Source organism: Pan paniscus, chromosome 1 (genome assembly GCF_029289425.2).
Source record: "Pan paniscus chromosome 1, NHGRI_mPanPan1-v2.0_pri, whole genome shotgun sequence".
Lineage (NCBI taxonomy): Eukaryota > Metazoa > Chordata > Mammalia > Primates > Hominidae > Pan > Pan paniscus.
This window is the reverse complement of record NC_073249.2, coordinates 116766697-116784577: the sequence shown is the minus strand read 5'-3', so window position 1 is coordinate 116784577 and position 17881 is coordinate 116766697. Positions and strand designations below refer to the sequence as shown.

General features: G+C 45.3%; 1 protein-coding gene and 1 non-coding gene across 2 annotated transcripts in view; both read left to right on the top strand.

The window, feature by feature from the left end:
- KCNC4 (potassium voltage-gated channel subfamily C member 4) overlaps nucleotides 1-17881 on the top strand; it is a 125473-nt gene that overhangs the window by 43988 nt on the left and 63604 nt on the right. The window lies entirely within an intron of this gene.
- Nucleotides 17156-17279, top strand: LOC112438468 (small nucleolar RNA SNORA25). The gene has a single exon (XR_003026883.1). It is a non-coding gene; the product is annotated as a small nucleolar RNA SNORA25 (small nucleolar RNA).

The window sequence follows — 17881 nt, the reverse complement described above, 5'->3', positions numbered from 1 at the left end:
CAGCTCTGCTGTGGATGTCCCCCATCAGACGTATCTGGAGATGCTTTGTCAGAAAGGAGGATTCGGTTGCATAAAACCATTCCCATTCTCAGCTAGACAGCCTGCGGGATTTGGGTGCATCCAGGAGACCAGCCCCTTCTGTCTGCTCTAAGCCAACCAGCCAGCCACAGGATCTGACCCCTGAGGCTTGGGAGGATGGTCAGGGTCACTGTGGCATCTTCATGTGATTCAGTGCATCATTTGCACCTCATGTTCCTTCATAGTACCCACTGCACATCCAAGAACATCCCCAGAGAGTCATGGTCATTTTCCATTTCTCCATCTTGTGGCTTATCTGCCATGTGGAGGAGGCCAGGTTGGAGTTAAAGACTGGGGCTGAGTGTGTGACACCTGCTTTTTGAGAGCAGCCCTGGCATAGGCTGCTTGCTCTAAACTCTGTACAGCTTCCTGCCCTGGGAAATGCAGAATTAATTGAATGACATGTGAAGTGATTACGGGAACAAGGAGATGAGTTGGGGGGAGGACTGTCTGTAGATCCTGCCAAGGAGACTAGGAATATATTCAAACCATCACCTTATACTGAGCTCCCTTAGCAGGTGTCAGTGTAGCAGTCACCTGGTCTATCCCAAATACAGCACCTTACAGCCTGAGCATATACTTTGCAGAGCCAGCCAGAGCCTCTGGGAGGCCCACAAGAAGGCTGCAGCAGTGCTGTAGAACAGCCCACAGCAGTTGTAGCAATGCCATTCCAGTCCATTCCATTCCATTCAATTCTGTATTAGCTCACCACCTACTATGTTCTGGAAAGGGTGCCAACATTATAAGTAAAATAATCTTCAAGTTGATGAAGCTCACTGCATAGCATAGGAGACATCCAAGTATATACAGATAGCATTTCTGGACTTGCAGAGATGATTCTCATTTAAGACATTTGGTAAACTCTGGTGAGAGCAGGGAACATACACTCTCTTTTATTCACCCCTGTAATCCCAGTGCCTGGCACAGAGCCTGGAGCAGAGTAGGTGCTTAATAGATGGTTGGCAAATGAGCAAATGCCTAGATCGTCGGAGTTGGACAAACAAGTTCCCTAGAGCTCTGCAGGGAGTTAAGATTCAATGTGCTCTCTGTTGGCCGTCCCCCTGGAACCCCCTGGTTTCCTCTCAGGAGGTCCCCCTCACTTCACCATCTTCTCTCCAGCTCACCCCTTCACACTTAGGCTCTGCAGTTTTGCATTCAACACCCTACTCCATGTCCCCAGGCACAAGTTGCCAAAGATAACTAATATTAGCAGGTTAGAGTCAGCACAGATATACTTTAAGATGCTTAGCGGGGCTGGAGAGCCCTAGACAGAGCCGGGTGTATTTTTAGCTCTTTGGGTATCTGGAAAGGTATTGAGATGCAGTCATTGCTACAGACACCCAGGCAAATCAGTATTCTGCTACTGGCCTCCCCATACCAGGCAGTTTCCATTCAGTGTCTCAAAAGCAAGGGTTGCCATGGAGACTGAGTGCCAGGACAACCGAACTTCCTCTCAGGAAACAACAGCACAGGTGGAGCTCTGGGCCAATGGGGATCAAGAAGCTTCTCAGATGGCCACAGCTTTCTCTCCTGAAGGCAAACGATGGCAGAGGTCCCTGGCACCCTCAGAAGGGGTCAGCCAGAAGATGGAGGACACTGTCTCTGGAACTTCATTCAGGGAGGGGTTGATTCTATTTCTCACTCACACTTGCTGTGGACTGCTTTAGTTCTCTTCCTGGCCCTTCCTTCCACAAAGGGATTTGGCCACCCAAGAAGCAGTCTAGAAGCTGCTCAGGGAGGAAGGTGGCAGGGCCATTTTGCAGTAGAGGCCAGTTCTGGCAAACACCTAGAACACAAGCTCTGCAGGAGGCTGGGGGAGGCCCGGTCAGTCCTGCAGCCATTAGAATTACAGTAGCCCACTCTTCTGGGTGGCACTGTACAGGACCATCTTATCCTATTCTTGCTATCATCTGGGGAAGCAGCCAAGACAGGTGGCATGATCTCCACTTTCCTCCTGCATTCGACAAGCATTTCCTGTGTACCTGACATGTTAGACAAGCGAGATGAAAACCCAAGGCTCCAAGAGGCTATGAAACCCACCTACAGTTACAAAGCTATTAAGGGTGGAACCAGAAGAGCACCCAGATCTCTCCAGTCCCTAGATTCAGAGGGATACGAGCCCAAAGAATCTGTTAGAGATTATTTAGTGTGACCCTCACACTTCAGAGAAAATAAACTGAGGCCCCGAAAGAACACATAACTTGGTCACTCAGAACTTGTAGTGGAGCAAGGCCAAGATTCTTTTGCCCAGTCTTCTCATCACCCGTAGCTCTTCCCAGATATTCCAGCTTTTACTGGACATCATGCTGTGTCAGGCAGTGGATCAGCTAAGAATTACATTTAGTTGTGATTAATGAAGACCTGACCACAATGACTTAAACAGGGGCTTACGTCTCACTCATAAAAGTCCAGAGGCGACGGAGGCCTTGCTCGCTCCAGGCCCGGTCACAGTGGTTGCAGTGGAAGAAAGACGAGTCTGCAGTGGACGGGAAGCGCCGTCACGCCCCGGTATTACAAGGACAAGCTGAAGGAGGACCTGGGCGTGTGTCTGTTGCAGTCCAACTGTGTGGTCCAGGAAGGAAAATCCCCTCTGCAGTGTTTGAAGGAAGGATACTGCAAAGCTTTGAAATACTCATTTTTTGAGTATAAAAGATCAGTGTTGGATATCAGATCAAGAATCAGAGGAAGAAAGGGATATTGATACATTATGTTGAAGCCAAGATGAAAACAACAAAGGATTTTCTCTGGTTATTAACACAAAGAAGCCAAAACAGGAAACATACTTTTTACTACATCTGTTTGGTTGGACCAGTTTTCCCCTCCATGGAACACTGAAGAAAATGAATGAGTTCTGTTTTTTAATATGTATAAAGTAAATGATTCTCTTGATCCAAGTTATTTTTAGAAGAAAAACCTAATTAAACAGTTATGGGTTGGGAGCATAATAAATGTGTTTTCAGAATTGTTCTAAAGCACAGAGAATGGAAAGATTGTTATTTGCAAACTTGACTCTTCAATTGAATTACACAATTTGTACAGGCCACTGATGTGACTGACACAGTTGATAACATGGAGCCTGTCCAGAAGACGTCAGTTGGGAAAGTTTAGGGTAAAACTTTTTCTTTAGTTCAGTCTTTCCTGTCTAGTTATAAAATAAATTGTGTTTGATTCCCTCCCCCGCTGCAAAAAAAAAAAAGTCCAGGGACCGGGTGCGGTGGCTCACGCCTGTAATCCCAGCACTTTGGGAGGCCAAGGCGGGTGGATCACAAGGTCAGGAGATCGAGACCATCCTGGCTAACATGGTGAAACCCCGTCTCTACTAAAAATACAAAAAAAAAAAAATTAGCCAGGCAAGGTGGCGGGCGCCTGTAGTCCCAGCTACTCGGGAGGCTGAGGCAGGAGAATGGCGTGAACCCAGAAGGTGGAGCTTGCAGTAAGCCGAGATCGCGCTACTGCACTCCAGCCTTGGCAACAGAGCAAGACTCCGTCTCAAAAAAAAAAAAAAAAAAAAAAAAAGTCCAGAGGCAGGTGTTCCAGGGCTGGTATGGCAGCTCTAACCAAGTCATCAGGGATGCAGCTTTCTTCTAGCTTTCTGCATCACTGACTTTTGCACACAGCTTTAATCCTAAAATGTCCAAGACTACTGCTGGTGTTTTAGCCATCACATCCATATTTCAGGCAGGAAAAGTGAGAACAGAAAGGAACAAAAGGACATGACATGCATGCCTGACCTGTCTGCCCCGTTAGGAGTCTTTCTGCAATCCCATCCAAGTTCTACTTATAATCCTTTCGCACTTGCCAGTAAGGGAGGTTAAGAAATGTTGTCTTTTACCTGGGCACATTGCTATGCTAAATGGATTTGAGCTTGTGGTAGGAATGAAGAATGATATTGGGAGCAACCAGAAATTTCTGCCATAGACACTTTCCTAGGCACTAAATGGAGATACTATTCATATATCTAGAATCTGTATCTAGATTTGTATTTCTCCTACGATTTATGAAGGGTTTTTGTTTCCTGCTTCTTTTTTTTGAGACGGAGTCTTGCTCTTTTGCCAGGCTGGAGTACAGTGGCGTGATCTCGGCTCACTGCAACCTCCGCCTCCTGGGTTCAAGCGATTCTCCTGCCTCCGCCTCCTGAGTAGCTGGGACTACAGGCACACGCCACCATGCCCAGCTAATCTTTGTACTTTTAGTAGAGACAAGGTTTCACCACATTGGCCAGGATGGTCTCGATCTCTTGACCTCATGATCCGCCCGCCTCAGCCTCCCAAAGTGCTGGGATTACAGGGGTAAGCCACAGTGCCTGGCCATTTCCTGCTTCTTAAAATTGTTCTGTACTTTCTAAATTTTCTTCAGCATGTATGTGTTGATTTCACAATGAGAGAAAAACACCCATCCATCCTCCTTCAAATCATTCACACAGATGACTATTAACCCTGCCCAGAGTCACCTAGGCTATGCTGTTTTTACGAGGAAGGCACAAAAATTCTTAAAACAGGATTTGAGCAAAATATCAATTCTGTTCAGCTTGAATGAAATCTACCATATCACCCTATGAGGAGGCATGGAGCAGAAGTGGTGAATCCTCCAAGGCACTGATGAGAATCACAGCTTCATGCACAGCCAGCTCCCCAGCCCTCAGCCTCCCCTCCTCCTGCTCCCATCTCCTCTTGTCTGGGAGTACCTCCCACACAAGGTCTTCTCCACGCTGAAATCCAATGCCCTCAGGGGCTTCTGGGCTGCATGCCCATCTGGACTCAGAGCTGAATAGCAGGGGTGGATGCTGTGGCTCTGCGGGTGAGGCTCAGCCTTTGCACAGCCTGTCACAGATGGCTCTGTTTATTTGTGAATCGGAGGTATCCTCCTCAAGCACCCAGAAGGTAGGTCAAGGACCTGGAGGAGTCTCCTTTTCCCCACAGTAAACCAAAGGCTGGGTCCAGGCATCCTGACCCCTACTGTCCCCAAGGAAATTGTTCAGGAATAAATCGTAGGCCAGCTCAGCATGTGACTAGGGCACACGGGGAACCCACCGGAACACTTTATCTCAGTGTGCTGCTTGTCTAAGGCATGATGAACAGGTGTTTGAGAGGGGACGGTGGACAAGCAAGGATCAGTCTATTCCATATGGAATTGAAGCATGGGTGCTTAATTCATGAGAAGAGCCCAGACATTGCTACTTATTCCAGAATCTTTCCTCCCCTTCATCTTACTAAATGGGCATCAATTTTACTTGGGGCTGTAATGTGTTCAGTTGATACCTGATCTCTCAGACTCTCTTGCAGATGTTCACAGTGCTGGACCTTGAAATGTAGGTTCAGGGCTCTGGAAAGGGTATGTGTGCCTGCAAAGAAAGGCCCAAGAGGCTGCATTTGGCCTCACCCTTCCCCTTCTTCCCGCCTGGAGGAGGAGATGCCTGGGAATGAAGCAGCTGTCTCACACTCCTGAAAAGGAAAGCTCCATGCTAGGATGGTGGGGCAGGAAGCTAGAAGGATCTGAGGTTCTTCTTGACTTTCTTGACAACATCTCTGGACTATCTACTTCCTGATTTCTTGTTACATGACACAAATAAAAGCCTCATTTGGGTAAGCCAGCATGGTTGGGTTTCTAGTACAGGGAGCCAAATACAATTTTAAGTGATGCCTAAAGATTGTCAAAGAGGGTGCCTTTTTGTGTGATTGCAGACTCGCCAACCAATGTGCATTTCCTGTCCAGGTTCTGTCCTCAGGCTCACTTCCTCTTAGGTAAGACCTGGCCAGGCTGCATTGTCCCAGCAGAACGCCCAGCAGGCCTGGGCATGCATCTCAGATGAGGCTGAGCTCTTTGACTGTTCATCTGTATTTATCACTATGGGGGAAAGTGAAGAATAAAATACCATGGATTGTTTTTACTCCTCTCAAGAGACAATGTGGAATACAAGAAAATACATCTTGGCTGAGAAGTCCCTGAGAATTAAAAATTTGATCCTCCTGAACTAGGAACAGGGGGGCTTCTCCCTCTCTTTATCAAACCATTTAGGGCATAAGGGTGCTTCCCACTGAAAGTCCCATGGATTGCAGATCTTGAAAATCCTTTGGGATCTGTAAGATGTTAGGACTTTGTAAAGAGGAATTGATGATCTTAGACTAGATAGTGTGAGAAAAAAAAAGGAAATGATGAATATATCATCTATCAGGTTTCAGGTTTTTCTCAATCAACCAACATCTTTTCAAATGCCTACCGTGTGTCTATATAACTTTCACAAAATGAACAAATGTCTTTGAAAGATTCCTGCAAAGAAATTCGGGTTGGAGATAATATCAATAGTAAAAGCATAAAAAACAAAAAGAATATTTCTGGGGTGACCCTTTTCTTTCTTTATAAGTTCTTTGTTAGCCACTTTATAAGGCAAAAGCAATGAGAATCCAATCAGATCTGAAAAGAAGTTGACAGAAAAATGCAACATTTAAAAAACAATTCTCTCTTTGGGAGGTCGAGGTGGGTGGATCACGAGGTCAGGAGATCGAGACAATCCTGGCTAACACGGTGAAACCCCATCTCTACTAAAAATACAAAAAATTAGCCGGGCACGGAGACGTGCGCTTGTAGTCCCAGCTACTCGGGAGGCTGAGGGAGGAGAATGGTGTGAACCTGGGAGGCGGAGCTTGCAGCGAGCCGAGATCGCGCCACTGCACTCCAGCCTGGGTGACACAGCGAGACTCCGTCTCAAAAAAATAAATAAATAAAAAGCAAAAACAATTCTCTGAAACATGGTTGCCATTTATTATTGTTAATGAAGGATATTGTCCTAAGAGTTTTTGTCTTGAGATAATAGCTAATGATAGCAGAAAATTTCCCAATTAGTAAGATATTTAAAAATTAAGCATCTAGACCATGAAGAAAAACTTTCTCAATTTTTTCATTAATGCGTAAAGTCATTACAATGCTTAATCCGGTATTTAACAACATTTCATTAAATCTAATGATAAACATATGCATGAATCCTTTAGTGTTCTTAGTAATTGCAAAACACAAAAAGCCATATGCCCTTAGGGAAACACTTGCTTTTTCTACCATGAAAAATGGCTGAAATAAGACATGAAAAACAATATGGCAATAAAAAATGCAATCTTTTGTCAGCAGGCATTATTGACAGATAAATAAAAAACATTGCTGAAAAAATTTTAAATGAATATTAGGACAAAGTATGCCTGATAGGAAATCTGCTATATATTTGATTTAAAGTATAGAGATTTCTAACATCTCAGTTAATGGGATTTGCTACATTTTGTTGAAATACGAGAATTATATGATAAAGCACTATTTTTGAGCCACTAAAGGGAAGATGAGTGGGAAAAGAGTAAATGACTTCCCTAATAAAAATGCTTTATAGAAAAAGTATTGACTGGAATAAAAAGAGGGATCTGGTGTGGTTACGAAGATAGAACCACACTTAATATTCCTTTACTGGGCAGCAAAGAAGTTAAAGCCATATGTGCACAAAATGCTGTGTTGTCATTGATGATGTTAATTTTATAAAAAGAAGGTCTGTAAAATATAACAGAATTCTTATAACACTTTGAAATGGGATATGGAGTGACCAGGGAGGTCTTTTGATTCCCATAAAGGTTTACCAATTTTCTCATGGCAAGTACTTAAGGTTTATCAAAATTAAAAAGTTACTTGTTTTTCTTATACAAAACAACAAGTGTTCCATTTTAAAGGTGATGCTTTATCATCTTTTAAAAATTGATGACATGCTAAGGAAAAAACATTTGAAAACAGATGTTTAGATGTTTCCATCATTACGCAATTTTGCCCGAAGCACTGTTTTGTAATACCTTTAAATCTCTCATACCTGTACACTTAAAAAAGATTGGAAACAAAATTTTCTACCTTATTTTAAAATCTTGTGAATGAGGCCATATGTTTTGATTCCATTTTATTAGAACTATAAAGATATAATTATATAATAAATGCTTATAAAATATAAAGTTATAAAAATATTTCTGTTTGCTTAGAAGAACAGACTCTGGGCGCTATAGCAATTATGTGATGCTTATTGTATACTACCTTAGACTTCTGGCTTCTTATCTTGAATGCCTGACCTCAAGCCATCCTTGAGCGCTGGGATTACAGGCATGAGCTGCTGCACCCAGCCAACCTCTGGCTTCTTATGGAGTACTTTGTCTTTTGATGCAACTGGGAGCTCAGTGACTGCTTCTTCTTCTTTCTGTGCCTTTCCTCTTCCCTAACTTCCCCAATCCTACCCTGCCCCAGTGCCTACCTCTTTGATCTGCAGCCGCTGCATTTGTGAAAGTGAATTTAAAGTTCAGGCCAATAGGGAGTTTCCAGTTCTTGTATCATACATTTTAAGGTCCATTTACTTGACCTACTCTGGCTCCCAGAAGCCCATAGGATAAGCTCTAATTTCTTAGCAATACAGCTGTCCTTCTGCCTCACTGTCTCTATCAACCTTGTCAAACCCACCTTTCTCCAATACTTCTCCAGAAGCCCTTCCTCTCCCCTACTAAGTGGAGGTCTAGATTTGTGAGAAGGTACTTCTTAGGTCCCATTTCTTCGGCCCTGACCCCCTCCTTTTGGTCTTTTCCTCCTCTGAGGGCTTTCCTATAGTGCTTACCTGCACAGTCAGGACTGATAATAAGCATTTGTCATGATGAGGATGTCCTGTCTTTCCCGCCTGTCAAGCGGGAACAGGTGTCTTCTGGCCCCGGGCAGTAAAGCCAAACACTGACATTGGGACTGCAATGAAAGAAACCAAGGCATTTATTGTAGGGCACCAAGCAAGGAGAATTGGGCCACTAATGCTTAAACCCTGAAGTCCTCAGTGGCTTACAGGTAAGAGTTTTTAAAGGCAAGGAGACAGAGGTTACAGGCAAAGTCATAAATCAATACATAGAGTCTGTGCATTGGTTTGACCTAAAAAGGCAAGACATCTCAAAGTGGAGGAGAGAGCAACAGGTCATAGGTGGATTCAAAGATTTTTTTGATTTGTGATTGGTTAAGGAGGCTTTGTCTAAAAATTTGGAAGCAAGCAGAAAAGAATATTAGCTCTGGCTCATGGGCATGACCTCCTCCAAGCCCTTCAGGAAGAATTTTAGAAGAAAGAACAGAGGTCAGAGTTCAGTCCTTAGTCTCCCCTTATCTGAGGTCGACATGCCAGCAGATCCATTTAGTAGGGGTCCAGGTTTCTGAAAAACAACTCAGGGACATATGTTGAGATGTTATCTTTAGTTTCTAAAGGGAAGCAAACATGACTTTAACTTCCTTGGCTATTGTTTTAAGCCACTGTTACCTTCCTGCTTACCAAGTTGCTTATTTACTTCTCAAGGCTAGCTAGGAGCCTGCAATTTTCCTGGAAGGAACTCAAGATTTTTCTTTATTTAGACCCCTAAGAGGGATCCCTACTCGTCTCTGGAGAAGGAGGGGGAGAAAGAAAGGAGAGAGCTGGCTGGGCGCGGTGGCTCATGCCTGTAATTCCAGCACTTTAGGAGGCCAAGACAGGCGGATGGCTTAAGGTCGGGAGTTCGAAACCAGCCTGGCCAACATGGTGAAACCCCATCTCTACTAAAAATACAAAAATTATCCGGGCATGGTGGCACACACCTGTAATCTCAACTACTCGGGAGGCTGGGGCGGGAGAATCACTTGAACCCGGGAGGTGGAGGTTGCAGTGAGCGGAGATTGTGCCACTGCACTCCAGCCTGGGCAACAGAACCAAGACTCTGTCTCAGAAAAAAAAAAAGAAAAGGTGGGGGAGAGTGAAAGAAAATAAAGAACAAAACCACTTGCAATCAAAACAGAATTTATTGATGCTATACTAGTAACTTCTTTTACCCTGTCCCTTCCCCCACGCTCTGAGCATCTTCAGAGAAAGATCTCGTTTATAGTGTTCAGGTTCTTCCTAGGCAAGAAGCCTCGGAAAAATAAGTTTACAAGTGGCTGATGAGTGAGCAGTAGAACTCTCAGGCTCCCTGAGTTTCCAGCAGCAGAAATAAAACATAAATAAAATAAAATAAAATAAAATATTCCCCACCCAGAGGATGGCCCCTAGCAGTCAGGTTTTAGGCTGCTAGAAGAGGGCTCCCAAAGGAGCTTTTAGAGAGGGCTGCCCAAGAAGTCATCCAGGCCCCTGTTCCCAGGCAACACTGAGGAACTCTGCACTCCTCTGGGCTGCTTGAGTTTCTTGCATTACAACAGTACTTATGTCAAAATGTTAACCCTCTCTGGTTTGGAGAGAAAGCCCCAATAGTCATCATCTTCCATTTTAGCACCAGGGAGCCTGTTCTGGGCCCCGAAGAGGAACTCAGAGCCAGGGAAGAGGCCCTTGGAGGTGGGTAGGACAGGGTAGGTCCTGCCCAGCACTAGACTCTCTCCTCCTGAAAACACGGAGAAACTGGGCTGGTGGTGCTCCAGCCCCAGAGAGGCCCTTGGTTCCTTTGTTGACCCTCCCAGTGACTTGTTGCACCTACCTTCCTACCTTGTTTGTCATTTGTTCATTCATTCATTCTTTCAGCACAGATAGACCCAGCCTACCATGTGATAACATTAAACCTCAGAGCACCGCAGGAATACAAAAGAAATACATGTAGCCTTGTTCCCTTTTCACATAGAGAGCTAGGGACAGGGTGGGGACTGCCTCTTGAAGTTCCATGAAGGCAGAAGAGGCACTGTGGAGCATTTAATAGATGCAGGCATTCTTCTGCTTAAGTACAATTCACCCAATTCCCCCGACAGCTCTGGAAATAGGGGGAGAAATAATGGGCAGGGAAGCAAGTTAAGTGGCTGATCAGGGACACAAGTACTGGCTTTGTGGTAACCAGATCCCAACACTGTTGCATGGGGAGAGAGTCTCAGCTGACTGAAAGGATCAGATATTGAAACATTCATAGCCGCAACACCGAAACTGCACCCTGGAGGGCTGAGTGAGGAGGGGAGGGGCTGGAGTGCAGAACAAACCTGGTCCCACAAATAAATCCAGCCCCAGGACATCACTTTCCTAATGAGAAGCAGCAAGAATCTCTGCAAGGTTTTTGGAAGAACCTTTGGAAACAGTCATTCATTGTTGGTAACCCTCACTGAGTCCTTAGGAACAGCCAGGCTTGCTCTAAGCACTTTACATGGGATAACTCCTTTAGTCTCCCTAGCAACCCTAGGAAGTAGGTACTATTACTATTCTCATTTTGCTAATGAGGAAAGGTAAAAACGACTTGCCCAAGGGCACAGAACCTTTAAGTGGCAGGGCTGGGATTTGAACCCAGCCTAGCTCCAGCCTCTGCTCCTAGCTATAAGTCTGCCACAGCTGTTGTTGCCATTCTTGATCCAGATTGGCCCCCTTGCTCTTTGTATGGGCCCCATTTCTTCCCCTTAAGTCCTTGGCATCTGTACCCCAAGGGACCCGAATACCAGGAGAGACCTAAAGTCTGTGTTCCCCGGACCCGAGGACCCCGTGCCTTGATGTGCCATTGTCATGGGGATGTTTGCCCCTTCTGATGTCTCCTTCTTAGCTCCTGGTTAGTTCTCTTGAAGCATCCCACTTTCTCACTTTGGCTTGTGGGGCAGGCTGAGCAAACACCATCTGCCAAGGGGCCTGCAGCAAAACAAACTGCAGCAGCCCCAGAGGTCTTGTAGCTTCCATTTAGGAAGCAGCCCGCACGCCTCCGTGGGCAGAACCCTTGGGGAGAGGGCTGCTATTCATCACTTGTTTGGCTGTGGGAGGCTCAGCAGTCTGTGTAGGGTGGGCTTTGCTGGGGAGAAAGGTGCTGGTTTTCTGAGAGCTGAGGAGGCCACTGGGAAGGTTTGGGGCCCAGGAGGGCTGCTGCTGGACTCCAGGTTGCTCAGGATCAACGTCTTTTCTCCATTCTGCTGCAGAGGAACGATGTGCTTGCTTGTTTGCTATTTATACTGCAGTTGCTGTCTAGGGGTTTTCTTTGAAGGGAATGAATAGACTCTGAGGCTCTAAGTACATTTCTGGCTCAGTGCTGTGCTGCACACACCTCAGTTCAGCTGATACGAGGCCCGTCCTTATTCCCCGCTGCCTCCATGTCCTTCTGGAATCCGTACATTCCAGATAGCACCACTCCCCAATGCCTCCACCACCCACATGAACACACTCCTAAGTACATTTACAGTCCGGCTCCTGCTTCCTTCCCTGGCCAGCAAAACTTCATTTCAGCCTCTCTTAGGATTAGGTTATGCCCCTAGCCCTCATCTTATTCTGTTCCTTTTAGCAAGATGCGAACCTCTACATTCAGGCATTCTTAATCCTCCTTGCCCCACTTTCTATGTATCTCACCACCAGGAAGGGACTGAAATCGCCTTTGCAGAATTATAAGTAATGAGAGAAATCTAACCTGACAGACTCCATCTTGCTTCTAACCTCACAGGCTAAATTGGTTTTTTGCTTATTCTAGTCTGGAGGCCAATATAACTATGAGAGGAATTTGGTTTACAGTTAAACTTTGAGGCCAGAAAAACTGCCCCTTCCTTGTTCAGAGATTGAAGTCGTATTCGTAATACATGGTTAGAATCATGGTAAGGGCTCTAACTTTGCTGAGGAATAGGCATAGTTAAGCAATAACCTGCCATGACTTAGCATGCTTTTCTAGAAGTTTTTTACTACCCCAGAGTCATGTAAGCAGGGGTCACAAGATTTATAACTTCCCCAGCTATTCCTATAGATAACATCACTATTGTGAAACCTAAAGAACTTCCCCATATGTATCTGAGATATTTTTGAGATTTTTTTTCAGATTTGGCATTTTGGCAGACCAAGAGATAGATGCCACCTGGTCTTGAGACCCCCTCCCAGTACCTGACTCAGCTGCACAAAGGCAGCTTTAGATACCCCTGTGATCTTATCCCCTGTCAATCAATTGTTTCAATTCTCCAGACCCCTGGCTGCCAGAGTGCCCTTAAGAAACCCTAGCCTTGGCCGGGTACCGGCTCACGCCTGTAATCCCAGCACTTTGGGAGGCCGAGGCGGGCAGATCACGAGGTCAGGAGATCAAGACCATCCTGGCTAACACGGTGAAACCCCATCTCTAATAAAATAAAAAAATTAGCCAGGCGTGGTGGCGGGCGCCTGTAGTCCCAGCTACTCCGGAGGCTGAGGCGGGAGAATGGCGTGAACCCGGGAGGCAGAGTTTGCAGTGAGCCGAGATCGCACCACTGCACTCCAGCCTGGGAGACAGAGCACGAGACTGTCTCAAAAGAAAAAAAAAGAAAAGAAAAGAAAAGAAACCCTAGCCTTGGAATTCTCGGGAAGACAGGCTTGAGAAGTTTCTCCCGTTCTGCTCATGTGGCTGGCCCTGAGATTTTTTTTTTTTTTTTTTTTTTTTGAGACGGAGTCTCGCTGTGTCACCCAGGCTGGAGTGCAGTGGCGCGATCTGGGCTCACTGCAAGCTCCGCCTCCCGAGTTCACTCCATTCTCCTGCCTCAGCCTCTCTGAGTAGCTGGGACTACAGGCGCCCGCCACCACGCCCGGCTAATTTTTTGTATTTTTAGTAGAGACGGGGTTTCACCGTAGTCTCGATCTCCTGACCTCGTGATCCGCCCGCCTCGGCCTTCCAAAGTACTGGGATTACAAGCGTGAGCCACCGCGCCCGGCCTGCCCTGAGATTATTAAACTCTTTCTTTGCTGCAACAACCTGCTGTTCTCATTGTTTTCTTCAGGGCAGCAGGCAAGAAGAACCCATCAGTCTGTGACAGGGCCATCTTTTCAGAAAGCAAATCTCCCTGGGCCTTCCTGTAGCCTGGTATTTTGTTTTTTTCATTCAGGTTTATTAAAGTGCAATTTACACCAAGTAAAATACAACTCAAGATTTTTGACAGACACGTCAGTTGAGTAACCACCACCACAATCAAGATACAGAACAATTCCATCACCCCAAAACATTCTCTCATATACCTTTAAAGCCAACAACTTCCCCCATCGCCAGCTTCTCACAACCACCGATCTAATCTGTGGTGGTTTTATTTTTCTCCCCTCTGGTTTCGCCTTTCCCAGAATGTTACATAAATGAAATCTGGAGTCTGGCTTCTTTCACTCAGAGAGATTCAGCCATGTTGTTGCAAGCAGCAGTAGTCCATTGCTAGGTAGTATTCTGAAGTATGGATGTACCACAGTTTATCAGTTCACCAGTAGAAGGACATTAGAGTTTCAAGTTTTGGGCAATTATGAATAAAGCTGCTATAAACATTCCTGTAGAATTTTTATGTGAACATATGTTTTCATTTCTCCTGGTAAATACCTAGGAACGGGATTTATGAGTTGTAAGGTAAGTATATATTTAACTTTTTTTTTTTTTTTGGTTACCAGATCTCAGGCAAGAGGATATATTTAACTTTTAAGAAACTGCCAAACTGTTTTCCAAAGTGGCTGTATTATTTTGCATTTCTCCCAGCAGTGTGTGACAGATCCAGTTATTTTGCATTTTTACAATGTCAGGTATTGCCAGTTTCCCCATTCCAACCTCCCTCCGTTCTAAAGATGTGTTACATGGCACTTTTGTGATCTATTTTTATGCTTCTTTTTCTCAAGTGGCAGTCCTAGAAGGCAGGAAATGGGATTTGTTTATTTCTATATTGCCTACACAGAATATATCAGGGTAGGAGCTCAATATATCTTTAACACATATATGAATGAACACATGAAGCTTTCTAGGTTGCTTGGCAGTTTCTAGAGGACAGAGCTACTGACGCTTCATCCTTCTCACCTGGAAAAACACTGACGTCCAACTGGCTTCCCTTGGTCATGAGCAGTTCCTGATCTACCTCTGTCCTCACCCCTTCTTGAAGTCATGCCGCCCTCAGACTCTCCTCTCTGGGTCCTTTCTGTTTGGATGTTGCCTGCTGCATTGGCCTCATTCCTCTGGAAATAAGCTGAGTGCAGAGAGGACCTTCCCCTCCACTACCAAGTTATGGTCAGCAGATCCCCCAGGGAACAAGCTACTGGAAAGATTTAAGGACTGCGTGATTAAGAGAGGGAACAGCCATGAAAAACAGTTGCATCTGCCTGAAGATCAAACCAAAGCTAAGGAGTTGGATGAGGCTATACTAATAATCTCAGGGTGGACTTAGAGGCAGCCTGATGACCCTGTCCACATAGGCACTGCGAGTCTTACAAGTTGTCCCCATATGTGTCTACTGAACTTCTTTAGGGAGATAAGCTGCTGACTGGAGGGTGTGAGCACAAACCAGGAGGCTGAGCGAATGACCTTCAAGAAAGGAACAGGTGCAAGGGAGCTGGTTGTGAGGAAGATAAATAGAAGCAGTATGTGCGAGGGAAACAAGGCTACAAAGGTGGGAAGGGATTGCCTCCAAAGTGGGCCTGGCTCTTCTCACCCAACCACACTGCATCAGAGGTGAGCAGCCTATCAGGGCCTGAGGGTCTGAACACAGGATGCCTGGCCTACCCTCAGTTGCATTGCATTTTTCAGCCCCTGCAGACTGGCTCTGCGGTGGCCTCAATTCAGAGGTACACATTCCAGGACATTGGAGGAGTCTATTGATGTGGAAGATCAGCTCTTCAGTAGATTTAGACCCTGGGGGGCTGAATGGAACCCTCTTGAAAGATCTTTTCAGGAAGGCTTGGAAGCAAATGGAAGGATCCTGAGGATGACAGTTCTGGAGAGGGTAGAAATAGAAAACAAACAAACAAGGAATGACTCTCCAGAGTCAAAGGCATGCAATTCTCCTTGTGTGAACTGGCAAGGGCTAGATGCCACTCAGACCCTGGAGAAACTGAGCAAAGAGAAAAGAGAGGTTAAACCTTCAGAGGTGGGAAGGTTGTGAGAGTTCAGGGCATATTCCTGGAGGTGAGAATAGCTGAGCACTGATGGTGTGGTTGGGTGAAAGCTGGATAACAGAAGGTCAAGAAGAAAAGAGCATTAAAGATCATCTACTCCAAATTCCCTCTTTATACAGGGGAGAGATCTGAAGCTTAGGGTGGGGAAGGGATAGCCCGCAGTTACATTGCTAGTTAGTAGTAGAGCTAAAACTGGAACCCAAGTCTCTGGACTCTTGAGAGTAGTTTTGAATCCTGGCAGCTCATTAGAAAAATCTAGTCTAGAAAATTTCTCTTAAAGAGCAAAAAGCTAAGAATGGGAAGCAAGACTCATGTGAACCCAGATCTGTTTGGACTGGTTGATTCCTATCCCAAATACTTGCACTTGGGTAGCCTCTGATTACAGGGGCTTAAGCTTGTGAGTTCAGTGCCAGCAGACAAATTTCTCATTCTTTAGAAGGCCATTCCAACAAAAAGTGGGCTAGCTGCCTCTGGAAACATTTAGGTCCAGTTTTGCTAGGAAGCAAACAATCATGTGGGGGCTGTTTCTATTGCAGGGTAGGGAAGAAGGGGGTTGAGGTGTGGGGTTGGGGAGGAGACTGTCCCCATCGCATGCTTTGGGAATCTTCCCTCTTGCTGCCAACTGTACAGTGACTCTGAAAAGCATCTGAAAGAGGAGGAGGAGGAGGCTCCGTTCACACATGAAAGGCTAAGACTCACTTAGGTTATAACACACACTCACCCATAATTACCCCATATTCCTCTAAATTGTCCACACCATGTTGGACAGATCCCCCCCTTCCCGCCACAATTTTCCCTAAAGTTGTGGACCTCTGATGACCTCGAAACTGATCTAACATAGTAATTTTGTTCTGGGATACCTGGCCCACTCCATCTTCTTCTGTGATCTGTCTTGGATTGTAAGCCCTACTGAAGGGACCAGCTGGATTGCCTTATGTGTTCTATGTGACCATCCAGCTACAGCTGGTTGGACCAGAATCAGATCCTGTCTCAATATTGAACAATCTATTGGCTGGTCAGCAGCCAATCAGATTCACCCTCTTGAGAATTTCAAGTATGTGTTGCACAGCCAGAATGCAATCAGAGCTCAAAGGTTACTGAGGGTTGGGAACTTTACCTACAATCAATGCTGTAAACAGGCTGAAGTTATTAAGAGGCAGAGATGCTTCTTGAACAAGCTGCAGAGAGAAAAATGGCCCAAATGTATGAACAGATGAGACCACAGAGACACCATAGAGGCCCCAGAGAAAGAGAATCAAAGAGAGGGACTATAAGTCATTTCAAAGAGGGCTTGGATGGCTATGAAACCAGAGCTCTTAAGGTTATAATAAGATTGAAATTTTCCATAGGATGCTGTAGTCACACAATAGTGCTGTTTTCTTGAGGAGACAGAAGACTTAGCCACTCATAATCATGACATCTCATTCATAATAATCCATGATTGGAGGTGTGGGAAAGTGAATAGGTATCTTACAGTTAGGGTGAGAGAGGAAAAGAGAAAAAGAGGGGGTGGGGAGAGAGAGAGAGAGAGAGGATACCTTGAGCCCTAACAGTTCAGATTTCCCAGATTCAATTTTCAAAATGATACTGGCTGCACTTTATTTCCATGAGCTGTCTTAGAACCTTACAATGACTACCTTGTTCATTTTGGTTTGCTTTTCTGTCCTTTGCATGCAGTAAATTCATCCTAAAATTCATTTATCTAAATGTAATCTGATTTCCTTGTATTATAAAAATCCTCACTCCCAAGTCTCCAAGGGATAGTCCTGGAGTTGGTTGTGGTGTCTATCTAAATCTCCGCAGTTCCCCTGACAATTGGCCTTGGCAGAATGAAAGACCATTAAGAAGCTGAGCAAGGAGAGGAAGGAGGAAAGCTTCACCTCTGTAACTGCATATAATGTTTCCTGGAGAAAAATGAACCCAGGAGCTGAAAGAGGGCATCTAGTTAGAGCTACAGAGTGCCTTTCATTGACCTGGTGTGGTCCCTAGAGAGAAAGT